The 17498-nt window shown below is 36.4% G+C and overlaps 1 protein-coding gene across 2 annotated transcripts in view; it reads left to right on the top strand.

Annotated features, from left to right (window-relative positions):
• The window catches only part of LOC132205038 (neurotrimin-like), a 145941-nt gene that overhangs the window by 78000 nt on the left and 50443 nt on the right, over positions 1–17498 (top strand). The gene's annotated exons all lie outside the window — the stretch shown is intronic.

The following is a 17498-nucleotide window of genomic DNA, read 5'->3' as shown; positions in this document are numbered from 1 at the left end:
AACTTGGTGTGTGGTAAGATAACAGCTTAAAGTATAAAAATGTAATAAATTCACACCATGCATAGCCGGGAGTTTTGAAATAAATAAGCTGTAATAAGATTATTACATTGATGATATTTATATAATTAAATTATATAATATATATTCAATACTTTTTAGAGTCTTGTATACAATTATTTACAAAAATTCCGAAAAACAATTAGTTAAAAGCTATGAATGCTAACATTACTTGAATGACTCATACAAGATTTAGCCCCATATGAAACAATAGAACTTAAAATGGCAAAGTCATAATGGATTATCTTAGCAAAAGCAAATTAGGTTAAGTGGACAATTAAACCACTTACTTCTAAATTTTTAAGAACCCGAAAACAATAAGATGTAGACATCATACTATTTTCTTTTTTTATCTTTATTGCTACGCAGAATATCATATCTTGTGTTCTAATTTTAAAGGATTCTAAAAATAGATTTTAAGTGCAGAAAACTTGCTAAGAAGATTGATATCTTTTTTTAAGGTTAGAGCAAAAATAATAAATTTTGGTTGCTTATCAGTGGCTACTATTTTTATATTGCTACAATCTATGTGAAAGCCGTGTAGATATAAGGTTAAAATAGCCGCATTCCACTTTGCGACGCTCTCTTGGAATTATTAAAAAAAAAAATATTAACAAACTCAATTTGTAATAACGATGAGATATTTTATTGCAAAGTGATTTTATTTATTTATCATTAGGCAATTACTGCCCAAGTTCATCTATTTATGTATTCAAATATTATCAATATATAACATTCAAGAAAGGGTTCATTAACAAATTATCTAAGTTTCATCGAGTTTTAAATAACTAGCCTTGACTTTGGCAAAAATTATTTTATTTTTTATTTTTATTGTTAGATTGGAAAAGGTGAAGACCTTAATCAAAATAATCAAAGTAAAAAAAAATAATAAAAAATATTTAATTCAAGGAAAATTTTAAATTTATTTAATAAAATATAATTTAAATAATTAAATTTCTTTAGAAAATCAATTCTAACATTGTTATAAAATGGCAAATTACACATATTTATATTATGTTTGTTGCTATTAAAATTTGGTTTCTAGTACAGTTTTCTAGTTATTTTTTACATGCCACGGCTGCATGAAATGACATTCCCCGTACCGAGAGTGTGCAAACAAAACGAACCGTCAGCCGATAAATCAAAGAGGGTTCACAATGGCGAAAGCTGACCACCATCGCGTCGCGTGCAATTAATCATCAAATGAACTGGAAAATCCAATAAGAGCGGCGAGCTTTGTTTTTCCACTAGTTTTAATGTTGGCGCGAACGGATCGTTTAACTCAAACATATCGCAGCGAGGGGTCCGTTTTAATTGGCCGCGAGTAAATTTTCATTTTGCCCCGCGAGCTGCATTGCAATTCGAACGCGCATTATTAACGGGCGAAACTACAGGGTCGTTGTTGGTGCAATAAATTTCGCAGACGCACATTTGCGAGCTACAAAATAATGCTAAAATATGTGCGTCCGCATTTTTTGCCCCACCATAGAATTTGTACATTTTTAGTGCCGTTGGCCTTTGTTTTATTACACCAGCAGTTTTGGAGATTCCGCACGCAGGGTCATCATTAAAACGCACTCAAAAACGCACCTCCTGCTCGCGACACAAAATTCGCGAAATTCTCGCCAATGGTTTTCGGAATTTCCGACTGATTTATGTTCGGGACGTATGCAAATGACGTTTATACTCGCGGAATAAATAAACTTTTATTGCCCCCTGAAAAAACAACACAGCTGAGATACACTTTCGGAAGCAATTTCATTTCAACGCTTTTTCTCTAAAACGGAGCGAAATTCAATTGCAGCCGGCGGCGACTTCATTTCTCTCGCGATGCGCAATTGTTCTTTCTTCGGTGTAATTTAATTTGAAATGCAAATCAGCAGTTCGGGTCTCGCTGCTCTTTCTCTTTTAATTTGATTCCGTCCCGACAGACACTGCTCTGAACAATAAATGCAGCGCCGTACGGTATGTGTATAATTCCATTTCAAGAAGACAGAAGTGTATCTTCGCAGCCAGTCAAAGTCAATCAATCGCTCACGCGAGAGAATTCTTTCCAACGGAATGCCTCCGGAAATTACTTATTTCGAGTTGGCACTTGAAAAGAAAAGAGGGCAGTAGCAGTCCGTTGGGACTAAGAAAAAATTCAGAATCAAATTTACTAAAATAAATAAAAAAAATAATTTTTATTTTTTATCTGTCTCTGGGCCATAAGCTTTTTTAAAAGCATTTTTTCCGGATAAATAATTATTCTTTAATTTAAAATATTTTTTTTTCAAGCGTGAATCGATAAGGAAAATACTTTTTTTTAATTGAAGAAACTGGGGCTCTCCTAACCTATCTAAAGAATTTGAATTTGAGCCTCGAGTGTCACCCGATTTATTGTTGATAGTTGCTAAAAAGCACTCAATTGAAACAAAATGTTCAATTAACCTTACTTAGGTTAAACCCTCTATAGTTTTGAATTTTTATTTTAAATTATTAATTAAATTTTAATACCTTTTTTATTTTTTATAGTTTGTGTAGCATAATTTTTGTATTTATAAGATATTTCTGGGCTAATTATGAACCAGAGGAAAATGTAAACTTTTTGATTAGTTGAAATATCTCCCTTGCTTTTTCTACCATTCTTCCCTTCACTTTCCATCATTAATTTTTTCATACATTTTAAAATGAGCTCTTAAATTCTTCCAACTCAAGAGTTTGTCATTGTTAAAATAATACCGGATGGATTCCTCTCTTTCTGTGTTTGTCGTCCTCTGCAGGAGACGACGAGAGAGCGAAATCGCAAAAAGCTCTCCGGCGGCTGTTCGCAATTTGAGCAGCGGCCAATCGGCAAGCACACTGGCTAAACAAAAACATTCGCCAGAAAAAAAACACATTATATAGAGAAAGAGAGAGAGAGAGAGACCGAAAACGAACAGCAGAGGCAAAGAGACGGAAAAAAGCGGCGCTTCATAAATCATTTCGCAGTTAAGTCGGCAGTGAAAGAGATATCTGCAGATTTTTCGCAGATTCGCATTTTTCATATTTCGCGTCACGATAACCGGCGGCAGGTGAATCGGTAAATCACGTGATAGCGCAAAATGCTGCCTCTTCTGGGAAAAATTACCAAAGTTTCTAATCGTGCAAGGCAAACACGCAAAACTCCTCTCTTGCTGACGTCGAGTTGTGTTATGATTAAAAATATACAGAGGTGCGGTTTAACTTTTTATACACCGCGAAATGAAGTCGTTAATTATTCGTGGCCGCCAACTGTTGAAAAGTTTTAGGAGCCGCGAATTTCGTAGCAGCGGGGGGAAGTTGCCAAAAATGGTGCTTTCATTTTTAATTAGTGCCATGCGCCAACGTTAATTAGGATTTGAAGCGGATTGGTGTGCTTAATGTGATTATATGCGCGGCTGTTTGTTATTTGAATGGACGGTAGCCGATTGCGTGGCACATCAAAGTGATTAGTTTTGGTTTTGAGTATTGCAAGTTAAAAGTTTTATAGGTTTATTTAAATTTTGTGAATGGATGGGGTTTGTTTATTAATTGGAAGGTTGAAAGCCCTAATGAAAAATTAGAGGCTCTTGCAGATTTTTTAAAGTTCTTATTAGTGATGAAACTACCTTACCGTTAGGCCTAAGGGGTCCATCGATGCTAAAATTTAATTTCAATAAAACTAGACTGGTTGGGATAAACTTTATTTTATTCTTTTGTTATTCTTTACAAAATTAAAATGGATCTTTACGTCAAAAAAATAAAAATAAATACGGTGACTAATTTTTTTTACTAATTATTAAAATATGTGAAATTGTATAGATATTCTCATATTTCTTGAATTTTTTGGATTTCCTTCCTTTTTCACCCAAATTTTTAGAACAAAAATTAACTTTTTAAAGACTTATTCAGCAGATAAAGTCTATGTACATAATGTGCCAGTGTAAATATTTTCAAATTATTTTTTGATTTGACTTTTAAATTTGATAAATTTTGATTTGAATCGAATGAGGGAGGAATAAAATTTAAATTTTGAAAGTTATTTTTTTGCTAGTTTGATTAATGTACAATTTATTCATTCTAAAGTTTTAATGGCATTATCCAGAGACAGCTGCTTGTCTGCGAACTATATGAATGCGGATTTCATCACTCACAATCAGATGAGAAGGTTAGCCGAATTAGTTTTGTTTTGCTGAGCGTGTGAGTGAGCCTGTGGCGCACAATTCGCAAATTGATGGAAACACTGCTAAGTTTGGGAGATGTAATGTGCACACAGCTGCCGATGACAGTTGGCGCAGCGAAAGGGAAGCGTTTGTCTGTGTTCACCCGCTGGATTGCGTAGCGACCCGAAATTAACCAGAATAATATACTGGTTTGGAAAGTGGTTTTGCACAAAAGAGACACGCAACTGTGTTTGCCGACAACTTGAGATGTTCGCACAGAAGTGAACCAAATTTATACTTCATCCGTAAACAAATATGTCGAGAGATCCGAAATTGCCTTGAAATTTAATTACATTTGCAACTGGGGAGGAGGGAGAGGGAGTTTCGGAAAACTAATTGGTCGGCACGTCGTTTTAATTAAAACGAATTAATGCGCACATCCGATATAAATTTCGCCGTTAGTATGCAAATTTGCGCGCAGCGATGCATTTAGTTGCACTCCTCGGATGCACTTTCTTCGTTCGCCGAGGGTGCTTTTTAATTTTGCACAGCAAGTATGCAAATAGGTTTGCTGCTTATAATTTATGTGCAGTCCCACCATAAATTAAAATCAAGCCGAGAGATTAAGTGCAGATTAGACTGGTTGTGCAGGACGCACCCCGGTCTTCTTTCGCCCGCAAATAATCCCTCTTAATGCCTGCCAATTTCCTCATCCTGCGTGCGCCGAGAGAAATTAATTTGCTCGCCGCGGTATTCCTCCCCGTAGACGCACGCAATCGAGATTTATACTCCTAGGAAAGCGATACGCGTGAAAAAGGAAATTCCCTTTCGCCGCGAGGATTAGGCTCGTATTGATTGGGTGCAATATACTGTGTGTTGAACTAATTTGAGACGAGATTAAGAAAATTTGATGGAGGCTTTTTATTTAAGCAACAGTGAAATTTACCAAAGCGTAAAAATTTGATCAAGATATAGAAATTAGTCACAAGTTACACATTTTTAGTGGAAGAATCAAATAAATTATGTCACAAAATAGTTAGAAAAAGAAAAAAAAAGAAAATTAAATGATTAAAAAAAGCTGAAAGATCCCTAAAAAATTTTTAATTTTTGTGAAAAAATTAAATATAGGTCGTTTTTTAATCTAATCTAAGATCCATTATCAAAAGTCAGCGCAAATATTAAACACAAAATTATTAAAATAAAAATATCTTTCTCACCATGTAGTTTATTTTTATTCCTGTTAGAAATTCATAAATGTTGATTGAAATAAATTTAATGTGAGGGGAATTAAAATTTTTCTTATGTGGTTTGTTAAAAAGAAGAGTTTTGCCTTTTGTCTCATTAAAATTTTCTATCTTTCTGTTCAAATATGCTTCCATTGCAACAAAGTTGAATAAAGCATTTTTTCACAGAAGATACTTCCACTTTCCATGCAAATGAAAGCAAAGGAAACCGTCTGGCTACCTTTCTAATCGAGTTTAATGCCAGCCTGACATAAATTATGCATGTGAAGGGACGTGCAAATAAATGGTGAAAATGTACTCTGCTTTGCACCGGCTCCACTTCTTCTTGCATTTCCATACACGAGCGGCCCTTTTTGTAATTTAAATAACAAATTCATTTTAATTCGTTCAGCTGGCATTCCGGACACAATCTTCAAAAGTTGGCAGCCTTATGAAAAATTCAGTCCCGGCGAACGAAAGTTGGTGTGTGTGTTTTGTCTTGGCCGAAGTAATTGCTCTTGCGTGGACCGCAGCCTTCAACTTTGGCAATTAAACATTGAAGCATACAAAGAAGTTTGTCGGGCTTTGTTTGCTCGAGTGAGTGGCGATTTCAACTTTTCATTACAAGACCTGCGGGTATGTTTTTGAAATACAGTTTGAACTAATTGATCAGCAGTTAATTAACGGAGCCGTTTTCCACCGAGCGGAAAATCAGTCATGTCAGAATATATTCATCTCATTCTAGTTAATTGGACAAAGACATCGCTCTCGTGTATCATTCCAGACAACCAGTCACACTCCTAACAACGTGATTCCGTTTTAATAATGAACAGATACATGCTCTGGAAATAATTAAACTGTCTTCTGTGAGGATCCCGTGCAGTTATGATTGGCTCGAATGAATCTTGCATCGCGTAATTCCACGTAATTATTCCAAACAGTGGAATGAATACCAGCAGTCTACGTTTGTTGTTTCGCCAAGTTCTCTTACTTCCTCCGTTGGTTCTGTTGGACGCCATTCACTTGCATGCACACGTTGCTTTTACAAAGGACGGTTTAGCTTTTGTAATGAAACTGTTAGTAAAACCGTCAGTTGCATGACAAGTTCAAATTGTTGCTCTGCTTTTTACATCTTGTTCAACATTTTATTATGAAAGATCATAAAATATATATACTTGCCTTGTTTTCTAAGGTTGAGAAATTTTCTTAAATATATAAAAGAGGAAAAAGTTTTGAAAACATTTTCTCCGTTTTCAATTTGGAGTGGTTTTTGTATAAATATTTTATGCTTTCTTTATAAGAATAGCGGGCAAAAGACTTTCAGAAAAGCGAGCGGGGACAGAATGAGTAAATTCTTTCGTTTTTTTTTAATGAGATTTTTATTTTAAAATTAAATTATATAAGCTGCTTTGTAAACCAGCCTACATTAATAATTCCTCTTTTTGCTCGATCTTTTATAATTTCCTGCTTTTCCTTCAGCATAATGAGTATATTATGATATATTTTTAATGATTCGCACAAAGATGAAAAAAATTTAAACATAAATTTAAAGAGTGAAACACAGAAGCCACTACTTGATATGTCGTGATATGTCGTAAGTTTTATTATATTAATTTTGTTTCTAATTTTACTCCATAATTATCTAAGCATCAAACATAAAAAAATTTAAAAAATAAAAACATATTTTTTTTTTTAAATTTTTCTTTGAATCTTAATAAAATTATCTCTGATTAATGCAATTCATCTGATCTCTCTAATTGCAAGGATCACGACAATCCGCGATATCATTTTATGCAATCTTAACTTATTAGATCAAGGTCTGGATTTAATCGAGAGCGACCTTCTCATGCTTGAAGATAAACACAGAGCGGCGACGACCATCATCCCACATTGCTGCTCATAAAACATTACTGCACAATCCGGCTAAGGAGATATTGTAATGAGCGAGTAGATTTTCCACTTTGATATAATAACAGATCGGTCCGCCACTGCGGAACAGCAGCCAAGGTGCCTCCCAAGCAAGACAGGCAGGCGCATCTTGTCGCTGGCAACACAAAACACAGACACACATTTATGCGCGACACAAGCTGTGTCTGCGCCAGAGGGGCGCAAAATATCGCGCAGTTCCGCATCATCTCGCGTGATTTTATTATTATTGTGTTCCCTCCTGCTTTGCTCGCAGGAGTAAATAAGCTGCCGGTTCGCGAGAGACGCGCCTGCCTTATTCATTATGCATGGAATAGCAGCAAGAAAATTCATTCCGCTATGCTAATAAAGTCATCAGCCGCCTGTTTTGATAATAACAAGCAAAGAGGCTTCACGTGCCGACTTTCTGCCGCCTCCGTTTTGCTCATTTCGCCGCCTCAGAAATCCGACGAATCCAATCTTTGGCAGAACTAAAATAAAAAGTAACACTAGTTGAAGTCGGAATTAGTGTTGGGAAAATAAGCGCTCTGCCAGGGATTTGCGGATTAATTCTGTTACAAGTTTTGCTCAGGTTTCTTGCGTTGATGTTTCATTTTTTGTAGGAGTTAAAATGGACCCATTTTGAGGGCATTATTAATATAAAGTTGACAGACGCGTAAAAACCTCGGTTTTATGCAAAAACAGACAACTTTTTGGGTCCAAATTTTAGTTTTAAAAAGTCTGAATTAATTGTTTTTCAAGTTTTATTTATGTAGTCATTTCTTTTTAAATTCCATAAATTAAATATTTAAATTTTATTTCATGGGATATTGTTTTTCCTTACACAATAAACAACTCACAAAACCCATTGAGGTAAAGCTGATTTCAAATTCAAATCAACAAGAATCATCCCTTGATCGTAAAATTCTACTACAAAATATAATATTTCATTCTTACAAATTTACGATAGCAATGATTACCAAAGAGAACAAAGACTTTAAATGAAAAGTAAATTTCTTTATAAATGAAAATCAATAGCTTGAAGTTAATAACAATCTTTAAGTTAGTTTTAGTGATAATATTGGAGTGGAAATTTAAATTAAAAAAAAAAAAATATTATAAGGAGTACCATTTTTTCATTATCTTATTTGATTATTTATGTTCTCTCTTGAGTTAATTGAGTAATTATAATTATGTAAAATAGTAATAAGCGTAATGAGTATTATAAATCAAGTTTGTTGCCTTTATTATTTATTTACTTCAGGCCTCCGACAGTAAGGAAATGATTATTTCCTAAATGAGCTCTGCAGCTCTCCCCGCCTCATTTATTGGCCACATCAAAATTGTTTCGCGCCGAGTCCACTTTATCTCAATGACAGACCACTTCACTGGTTTTCTCGCGACGACTGTCACAATAGAAAAAAGGGGCTGTTTCTTTTGCCCTCTCGTGCACCCTCTGGGCAAAAATAGCTGATACAGAGCGAAAATATGAAGTGTCACCAGAGAGACGATATGAAAAAAGTTGGCGGGGTTTTTGCGAGAAGTTTGTGTCTAGCTGCGGGTGCTTGCTTTTCACGCAATGTGTTTGCAGCACCAGTTGTTACAAACACACAGTTGTTGGCCGCGGGTGACGAAATGAATGTATGTTCGCGTGAGATACACTGATCCGTTTGCTCATCCAGATAACATGCTGGGTAAATAATAATCCTGCGCAGCTGGCGTCGAGATGAAAATAATTTGCATATTTCGGCACAAATATAATCTCGGAGAATTTTCGCGCAATTTCTCGTTTTCAACTGAAATGAGCTGCCACCAACCTAGAAAAAAACCTTGTTTTTTGTTGTCTGCGATGAAAAAGGAAAAAGGTTAGGTCTTTTTATTTTATTTTTGAACTTTCTCTCATCTTATTTCGTCGGACGAAACAGCAATACAAGAGGCGCTCGCTTTTCTCAAGTGCGTGTGCGTCTAATGGCGAGCACAATTTATTTTCGCCCAGCAGCTTTAATGCCGGAGAAATTGCAAGAGCCCCTTTTGCAGAACAATTTCGCGAGAAAAAAAGCGGGCGGCATTTTAATCAGCGCAAAATGCGGCTTCCGTCCCGTCGGCACGCCCCGAGAGCGGTTTTCGTTTAATTTTTTTTTTATATCTCTCTCTATACCTCGCCTCAATTGGGCCCCTGTTGAAAATAATAATAATGGTCTCGTTAGCTGTCGAAATTCGCAGCGCGTATTGAAGCGAGTTCAATTATGCAAAAGTGCCCGAGTTAAATATACCGCAAATGATGAAAGCACTGAACGTCGAGTGAACCAATGAAAAGCAGCTAATTGCCGGTTGTGAACGCGACCACACATCATATTTGTATTCGCGGCAAATCATTTTGACGCCGATTGCTAATAATTATTTTATCGCAGCAGAATCCCAATTGGTAAAACGTGCATTAAGTGGTTAAATGCAATCAGGGTTAAATAATAATTTTATTATTTTAATTGAGCGTGTTTTACACTTAAAAGAATAAGGTGCTGCTTGTTATTAAATAAAGTTTTTCATTCCATAAAATTAATATATTTATGAAGAATGAATGTACATTTTAAAAAAACGATTTAAATCAACTTGAAGCTCAATTAATTCCACGTTTGGCAGTCAAAATTTTTTAAATGTACTATAATGAGTTAATAGTCCTGTTTTTGGCGCATTTTATAGCGGGGTACTATATTTCTGGTTTAAGCGCAGTCGTGGATTTTTTTATACCCATTCTTTAGGATTAAAAAAATCCACGTTTGGTGGTCAAAATTTTTTAAATGTTGGATAATGAGTTCATAGTCCTGTTTTTGGCGCACTTTATAGCGGGGTACTATATTTCTGGTTTAAGCGCAGTCGTGGATTTTTTATACCTATTCTTTAGGATTAAAAAAAATCCACGTTTGGTGGTCAAAATTTTTTAAATGTTGGATAATGAGTTCATAGTCCTGTTTTTGGCGCACTTTATAGCGGGGTACTATATTTCTGGTTTAAGCGCAGTCGTGGATTTTTTTATACCCATTCTTTAGGATTAAAAAAATCCACGTTTGGTGGTCAAAATTTTTTAAATGTTGGATAATGAGTTCATAGTCCTGTTTTTGGCGCACTTTATAGCGGGGTACTATATTTCTGGTTTAAGCGCAGTCGTGGATTTTTTATACCTATTCTTTAGGATTAAAAAAAATCCACGTTTGGTGGTCAAAATTTTTTAAATGTTGGATAATGAGTTCATAGTCCTGTTTTTGGCGCACTTTATAGCGGGGTACTATATTTCTGGTTTAAGCGCAGTCGTGGATTTTTTATACCTATTCTTTAGGATTAAAAAAAATCCACGTTTGGTGGTCAAAATTTTTTAAATGTTGGATAATGAGTTCATAGTCCTGTTTTTGGCGCACTTTATAGCGGGGTACTATATTTCTGGTTTAAGCGCAGTCGTGGATTTTTTATACCTATTCTTTAGGATTAAAAAAAATCCACGTTTGGTGGTCAAAATTTTTTAAATGTTGGATAATGAGTTCATAGTCCTGTTTTTGGCGCACTTTATAGCGGGGTACTATATTTCTGGTTTAAGCGCAGTCGTGGATTTTTTTATACCTATTCTTTAGGATTAAAAAAAATCCACGTTTGGTGGTCAAAATTTTTTAAATGTTGGATAATGAGTTCATAGTCCTGTTTTTGGCGCATTTTATAGCGGGGTACTATATTTCTGGTTTAAGCGCAGTCGTGGATTTTTTATACCTATTCTTTAGAATTAAAAAAAATCCACGTTTGGTGGTCAAAATTTTTTAAATGTTGGATAATGAGTTCATAGTCCTGTTTTTGGCGCACTTTATAGCGGGGTACTATATTTCTGGTTTAAGCGCAGTCGTGGATTTTTTATACCTATTCTTTAGGATTAAAAAAAATCCACGTTTGGTGGTCAAAATTTTTTAAATGTTGGATAATGAGTTCATAGTCCTGTTTTTGGCGCATTTTATAGTGGGGTACTATATTTCTGGTTTAAGCGCAGTCGTGGATTTTTTATACCTATTCTTTAGGATTAAAAAAAATCCACGTTTGGTGGTCAAAATTTTTTAAATGTTGGATAATGAGTTAATAGTCCTGTTTTTGGCGCATTTTATAGCGGGGTACTATATTTCTGGTTTAAGCGCAGTCGTGGATTTTTTATACCTATTCTTTAGGATTAAAAAAATCCACGTTTGGTGGTCAAATTTTTTTAAATGTTTGATAATGAGTTCATAGTCCTGTTTTTGGCGCATTTTATAGCGGTTTACTATATTTCAGGTTTAAGCGCAGTCGTGGATTTCTTTAAACCTATTCTTTAGGATTAAAAAACCCATGTTTGGCTGTCAAAAATTTTTAATATAGAGGATCAAACAGCATACTTTTGCAATATTTATTTATACTTGCTATTTTAATTTATATTATTATATTTCTTTCCACTTTGCCTCACAAAATATACATCTTATAAAAATCTATGAAATATGTTTTCTTTAAATTTAAATTTTTTGCAATGCTTAAAAATTAGCTGAAAGTCAAATTAAAAATAAATAAAAAATTAAATTAATCAACATAAAAAAATATGGACTTATGATTTTAATAATGATAAATACACAAATAGATTTATATTTGTTGACAAGCAAACAGATTGTTAATTTAATTAAATTTCTAGCTCACAAATAAATTAAAATACGCAGTTCAGTTTCAATCGATAAGACATTTTGGATTTTTATCTTCAGCAAAAGCCGATTTCCCCAATGCCTAGCTGGCGCAGTGATAAGGTTGCGTTTTTTCCACCTACATGCTGAGACTGCACGTGACAGATTTATGTCGAGGAGCAGATAATTGCATTGAGATATGAATTGGGCGGGCGCATTCGCGTTTGTGGCTCTCGCGGGACTGCTGGGCTTCTTCTTGAATTGGGAAGTGCGTTGGGCTCGGCGCGGGTGATTCCCATGCAGCGCATGTGACTCGGCGATAAGAATTCGGGCGTGGAAGAAAGTGCGCGAGCAAAATACTCTGCACGCCGGAGATAATTTTACGACGGCCGAGCGAGCAGTGCGCGCGTAATTTATTCGCGAGACGCACTTTGCACTCAGTCAGAGTCGCTTTTGTAATCTCGGAAGCGCCGTTAAAATTTTTTTCCTTGCATTTATATATATAAATTTGCATAACGCGGGGAATTGCGAGGGAAAAGCTCTTCCGCAGGCACGCCTGCAATCAATAAATTAAAACCACATTAAACAAGCGAGCGCCTGCACCGCGACCACACCGGCGGCGCGCTCGTAAAAAAGGGTGGAATTTGCCGCTGCCGGACGGGATGACCTTTTTAATCTCATCTTGGCTGGCTGCGGTGCTGTGTGGAACACTTGCCTGTTTCGCACCACCGCTTGAGTAAATTAAACGCAAATGCACTTCAGTGTACACTTTGAAAAAGCAGGGGTTTCCGACTCGGAATAAACAAAAGCGCGAGGACCGAGGGAGTAAATTAAGCCTGGGAAAAAGGAATGACGTGTTGAAAAGCGGAAACTGGATTATGCAAATAAAAACTTTTCCACGCGGCAGATTTATAAAATTTCTGCGGGCAATTTGCAAAGTTGAATAAAGTGTGAGCAGTTTGAACCCGTCAGCTATAAAGTATTTTCTCTAATTAACACTTTTTATCCAGAAATTATTATAATAAAAGTTAAAAGTACAAAAAAAAAACTTCTAAGAGACTATTACAAAAATATTAATTTAAAGCTTGATAGACTGATGAAAAAGTGTCTCATTAATGATATATTAAGAGAGTTATTTCGTTTTAAAATTCTAAAAGGGAAATAATAATTGGTCAGTAAAGATTATTTTAAATAATTTTATTATAAAATATTATAACTCGCTGATTTTAAAAGAGTACATTTAATTGTAAATAAATCATTTGCCCAAAGTAATTCTTACTAATTACTTTTACATTCATTTACATTAATAAAACGGAAAGAATTTAAACAAATCTTTGTAAATGTATTAAATCTAATAACGGTCCACGCGGAAAAAGGTTTCAAAATATTCAATTTTAAATTTAAATAATCAAAAGTTTTGAATATTAGTTTAATTATTTTTAAAATTATTTAAAAAAATAACAATAAATTTATCTCCGAATTTAGTTAAAAAAAAACTCCTGATTTTTAAACGTTTCATGATAAATCTATTAAAATAAAAAAGCTCTTAGTGTCCAATCGATCAACGTGAGCGACCCTCTGAAAAAATGTCCGCTTTTAATGTTGCCGTTTTACGAGACGTGCCGTCGCAATGTCATACATGTCATAATGGACGTCGGTGTAGTGAGGCTTCTGTCGAAATAGATATTAAATGTGCATGAAGCTCCATTTCCTGCGCGTGACGTGCGCTCAAAGCAAACGGCCAACAGGTCAGCGGTCGGATGAAAAGTTGGCCTGGCTGGCGGAAGCACTAGGAAAGCGATGGCATAATATGTTTATCAGTGCGGGTACTCGTGCATAATGAGAACTCCCACGAGACGCTCTCCTTCGTGGTGGATATGGATATTAAAAAAGTTATTACCGAGTAATTTGAATATTTGAACGCAGAACGAGGGAGCATAAAAATAGAGAGCGCGTATTTATCCACCGGCTAAGGGGCCGCTCTAGTTAGTGGAAATATTTAGCATTGGAATCGCCTCTCGTTTGAATGCGACACGAATTCGCAAACACGCCCTGTTCATTCCGCCAGATAAAAAGAAGGAGACTTTCCGTGCAAGGAGAGAAATAAGAGCGCTGTTTTGCTCGCTCGGGCACAAAATGAGAACATCACTGCACGGCGTCCTTTTTAATGCAAAATTCGGCCTTTTTTGAGGAAAAAAAGACCACCAGTGGGTACCAGCGCAATAAATAAAAAAAAATGTTTACATATTTATATAGCAAGGGGGAGGAGAAACGCCAGAGGCAGCGCATTATTAATGACTGTTCGCAGATCGAATGTTTCCAATATTTTTCGTGATATTTATACAAATGTGGGTGAACCGTCGCATCCCCTGAATTCCTTTTTCCTGCGTCTACAGGATGTTCAACTTATTCAAATCAAATTTTGCGTAATTTTATTTACTTTATTTGTTGATTTGCTATTTTCCTCCCAGTTCCGCAATAAACTTTGTAACAAACTTGATTTCTCTCCCTTGTGGATCTTCCCATTTAGAAATTTTTCCCTCTCGCCGCAAAACGTGCGTGAGAAAAAGAGAGGAAGCAGCGAATTTGCAAACTTCCAGTCGAAGGGAGGCAGAATAAAAATGCAAATTATTCGCTGTCAACTCATTCGCAGAACTGCCAATTTGCGATTCGCCGGAGTAAATGTCAACGGCAGCAGATTTAATTAAACCCTACCTCACTCCCTGCTTCTATAATGTGCTCCCGAGAAGTACTTTTTTCCAATTAAAAATACAATGGCCCTATTAAAAATGCCAAGAAAATGTGCCAAAAAATGTTCTACTTTACCTTCTCATGTTTAAAAGTGACAAATTATTTTGGTAAAATTAATAATAGGTTTTTTTTCTAAATTTTTCTTCCTATGAAAGCTGTTTTTTTTTAAATATAAAATTAAATTTTTTTGATTGGGCTAAATAAATTTGTTCTTAGAGGGTTGATAAAAAAAAACTTGAAATTCGGTAGAGCATAAAAGTGTTAAAAAAAATTATGACAAGGATAAAAGTCTGCTTATCCTTTTTAAGCCCGTTGTAATATTTGTTTGTTTTTCCTTGGCGCAGCAACAATAACAGTAAAAATAAAACTATTCCTTGTTTAGACTTCGTGAAATCTGCGTGGTAAAAGTAAACGGAATAAAGTCTCTCAAAATTGCAAATCAGACATAAAATAAAATTAAATAATTATGAGCTTGAGTTGCCAACAATTCACATGTCTGTAAAAAGGTCTGCCACGTTTTAAGACTTCGGCAAAATAAAAAATTTGAGATGTAATTGAAAGCGAGGTCACGTCTCGCAGCTGTCCCGGCGGCCGGGCTCACGAGAGTTGCGAACCAGCCGCATCTGCAACCGAGCAAAATCTGCGTTTGCATGATGTGTGACATCAAATATGCGTGTGTTCGTTCACATGTTTGTTTATACATTTCGGGCGTGTATATGCAAACTGTCTCACACGCTCCGGAGAGAGAGAGAGAGACGACAACTCTCGCCTCTGGTTTGAGCGAGTATTGATCAGAGCCCAGTTCTCGGTGACTGTAATTTATGGAAAAAGCAAACAACGTACGCAACCGGCATGACATTTCAGCGGCCCTTCTGCTCTCCGCGTGCAAACACCAAATGAGGTGATTCCGTATAAAACGGGCATATTTATTTTTTGCGCCGGCTGCTTCATGAATATGAATACCAGCAGCGCGCAAATCCGGTCTCTGCATTTTTCGCTCGGCTCTCTCTCTCGCATGATTCAGCGGCTGCGAGCAAAAGGACAAAACAGCAGCCCGGGAAATTAAATTTCGCTGCGAGAGAAAGAGAGCAGTGCTCAAAGGGTACGCGTGCATCTTGTTGGAAAATAAGAGAGGGAATGTCCTTGCGACAAAGTATTACATTCTTCGTAGACGAGGAGAGAAAAGGGAGAGAAGGCGGATGTGCAGCAAATTTGCATTTTTCAAAAGGAGAATAATTCGGTTTCACGCTGGAATCCCGACTCGTTTTTATTGCGTTGATCTAATTTGAACACAGAGGCTGCACAAACAAGTGTGCGACCCACTTCTCGTCTGGAAAATAACAGAATTTCTCCACTCGTCTTGGTGGATGCTGATTTTTTTATATTTATTTATGGTTTAATTTAGTTTAGAAGCTGCTGGCTCGAATTGCGCTCTTTTTATTTATTAAAAACGACGTCAATTTAATGCTCCTTGAAATTACCGCTTAACAGGTTTTTCCGCGAGTATATCCATTTACGACTCAACGGAATGAAATTAGTCTGGAAATGACGTTAAAACTTTTTTTGAAATACGTGAGCTACTTAACGTCAAGATGTCATTTATTCGAATTCCGGCAGCAATTGCCAGCCTGCGCCGGGGTACTTTTATTTTATTGTTTTCGCCAAGAATATAATAGAAAACTCGAGTGCTTAATGGAAGCGGCGCAGAAGTGTTATGGAAAGCGCGTGGTGCCATATTGCAAAACAAATAAATCCTTCCGGGGGGCTGCACTAAAAAAAGTAGTGTATTTTCCCAGGGTTCGGGGAACGAGGCTGCTTCTTGCAATTTTGGAAAAATAGGCTCGCTGCGCATCAACGGAGGGAAAAACACCACTTTTGGCAAACTTTTTTACTGCCGTAGTCTTTCTTACATGATGGCCCAGAGAAATATGGGTGTGCTCGCGTCATAAACTCGTCAAATCTGAAAGGGCCGGAAGAGAGTTGTACAAGTCTTGGGCCGCGGGTGCGAAATTCCAGAGCCGAGACGTGCGAATTGGTTCAACTCTGAACTCGATCCGATTCGCCGCAGGCACTTTTGAGCATTATTATATTCGACAAGACCGATGTCAAATGTCAAACACCAGCGCAGGGGCTGCTGCCGGAGACGGCGGCGTTTTTTCATTAAGCCAGTCTCGCGAAGCACGGAATTGTGTGCAAAAAGGAACAAAGAAATTCTTCGGCTTATATACGACCCTTTTTCTTTCACATACCTCGCCCGGCTCAGAGATGCTCCCGGAATAAAAGACGGCCTGTAACTCACTGACATGTAACAAGGTCCAGGAAAAGAACAAACTTTGATGCTCGTTCGTTCGTTTGTATTGAAGCAAAAATTCGGCCAAATGGCTCGTGATAAATCAAGCGCAGTGCCGCTCTAATAATATTTGGCGCAAATAATAGCAAAACACGCTGATGGCCACGCACGCACCCTTCCTACAATTTATTGCAACCGCACATTTTTGCCAGGAATAGCAAAACTGTGGCGTTGTCGCTTTGCCTGATAAATTTTCCTTCAGTCGCAGAGGAAAAATGCGCCGGGCTGGCGTTTTTGCACATTTTTGTCACCTCTTGGCAAATGCAAAAAGGGACGATTTATTTGCGTATACATGTTTGTGCGTGAAAAATATATGTGCGTTTGGGGAGTCAATTTACTGTTTTTGTGGCAGACAACTTTTCAACGGGTCGAATATGTGAAAGAAAAGCATTTT

The sequence above is a fragment of the Neocloeon triangulifer genome, unplaced genomic scaffold (genome assembly GCF_031216515.1).
Source record: "Neocloeon triangulifer isolate White Clay Creek 2 clone unplaced genomic scaffold, ASM3121651v1 ptg000002l, whole genome shotgun sequence".
Lineage (NCBI taxonomy): Eukaryota > Metazoa > Arthropoda > Insecta > Ephemeroptera > Baetidae > Neocloeon > Neocloeon triangulifer.
The sequence above is the reverse complement of the archived record's forward strand: the minus strand, read 5'-3'. Positions and strand labels throughout refer to the sequence as shown.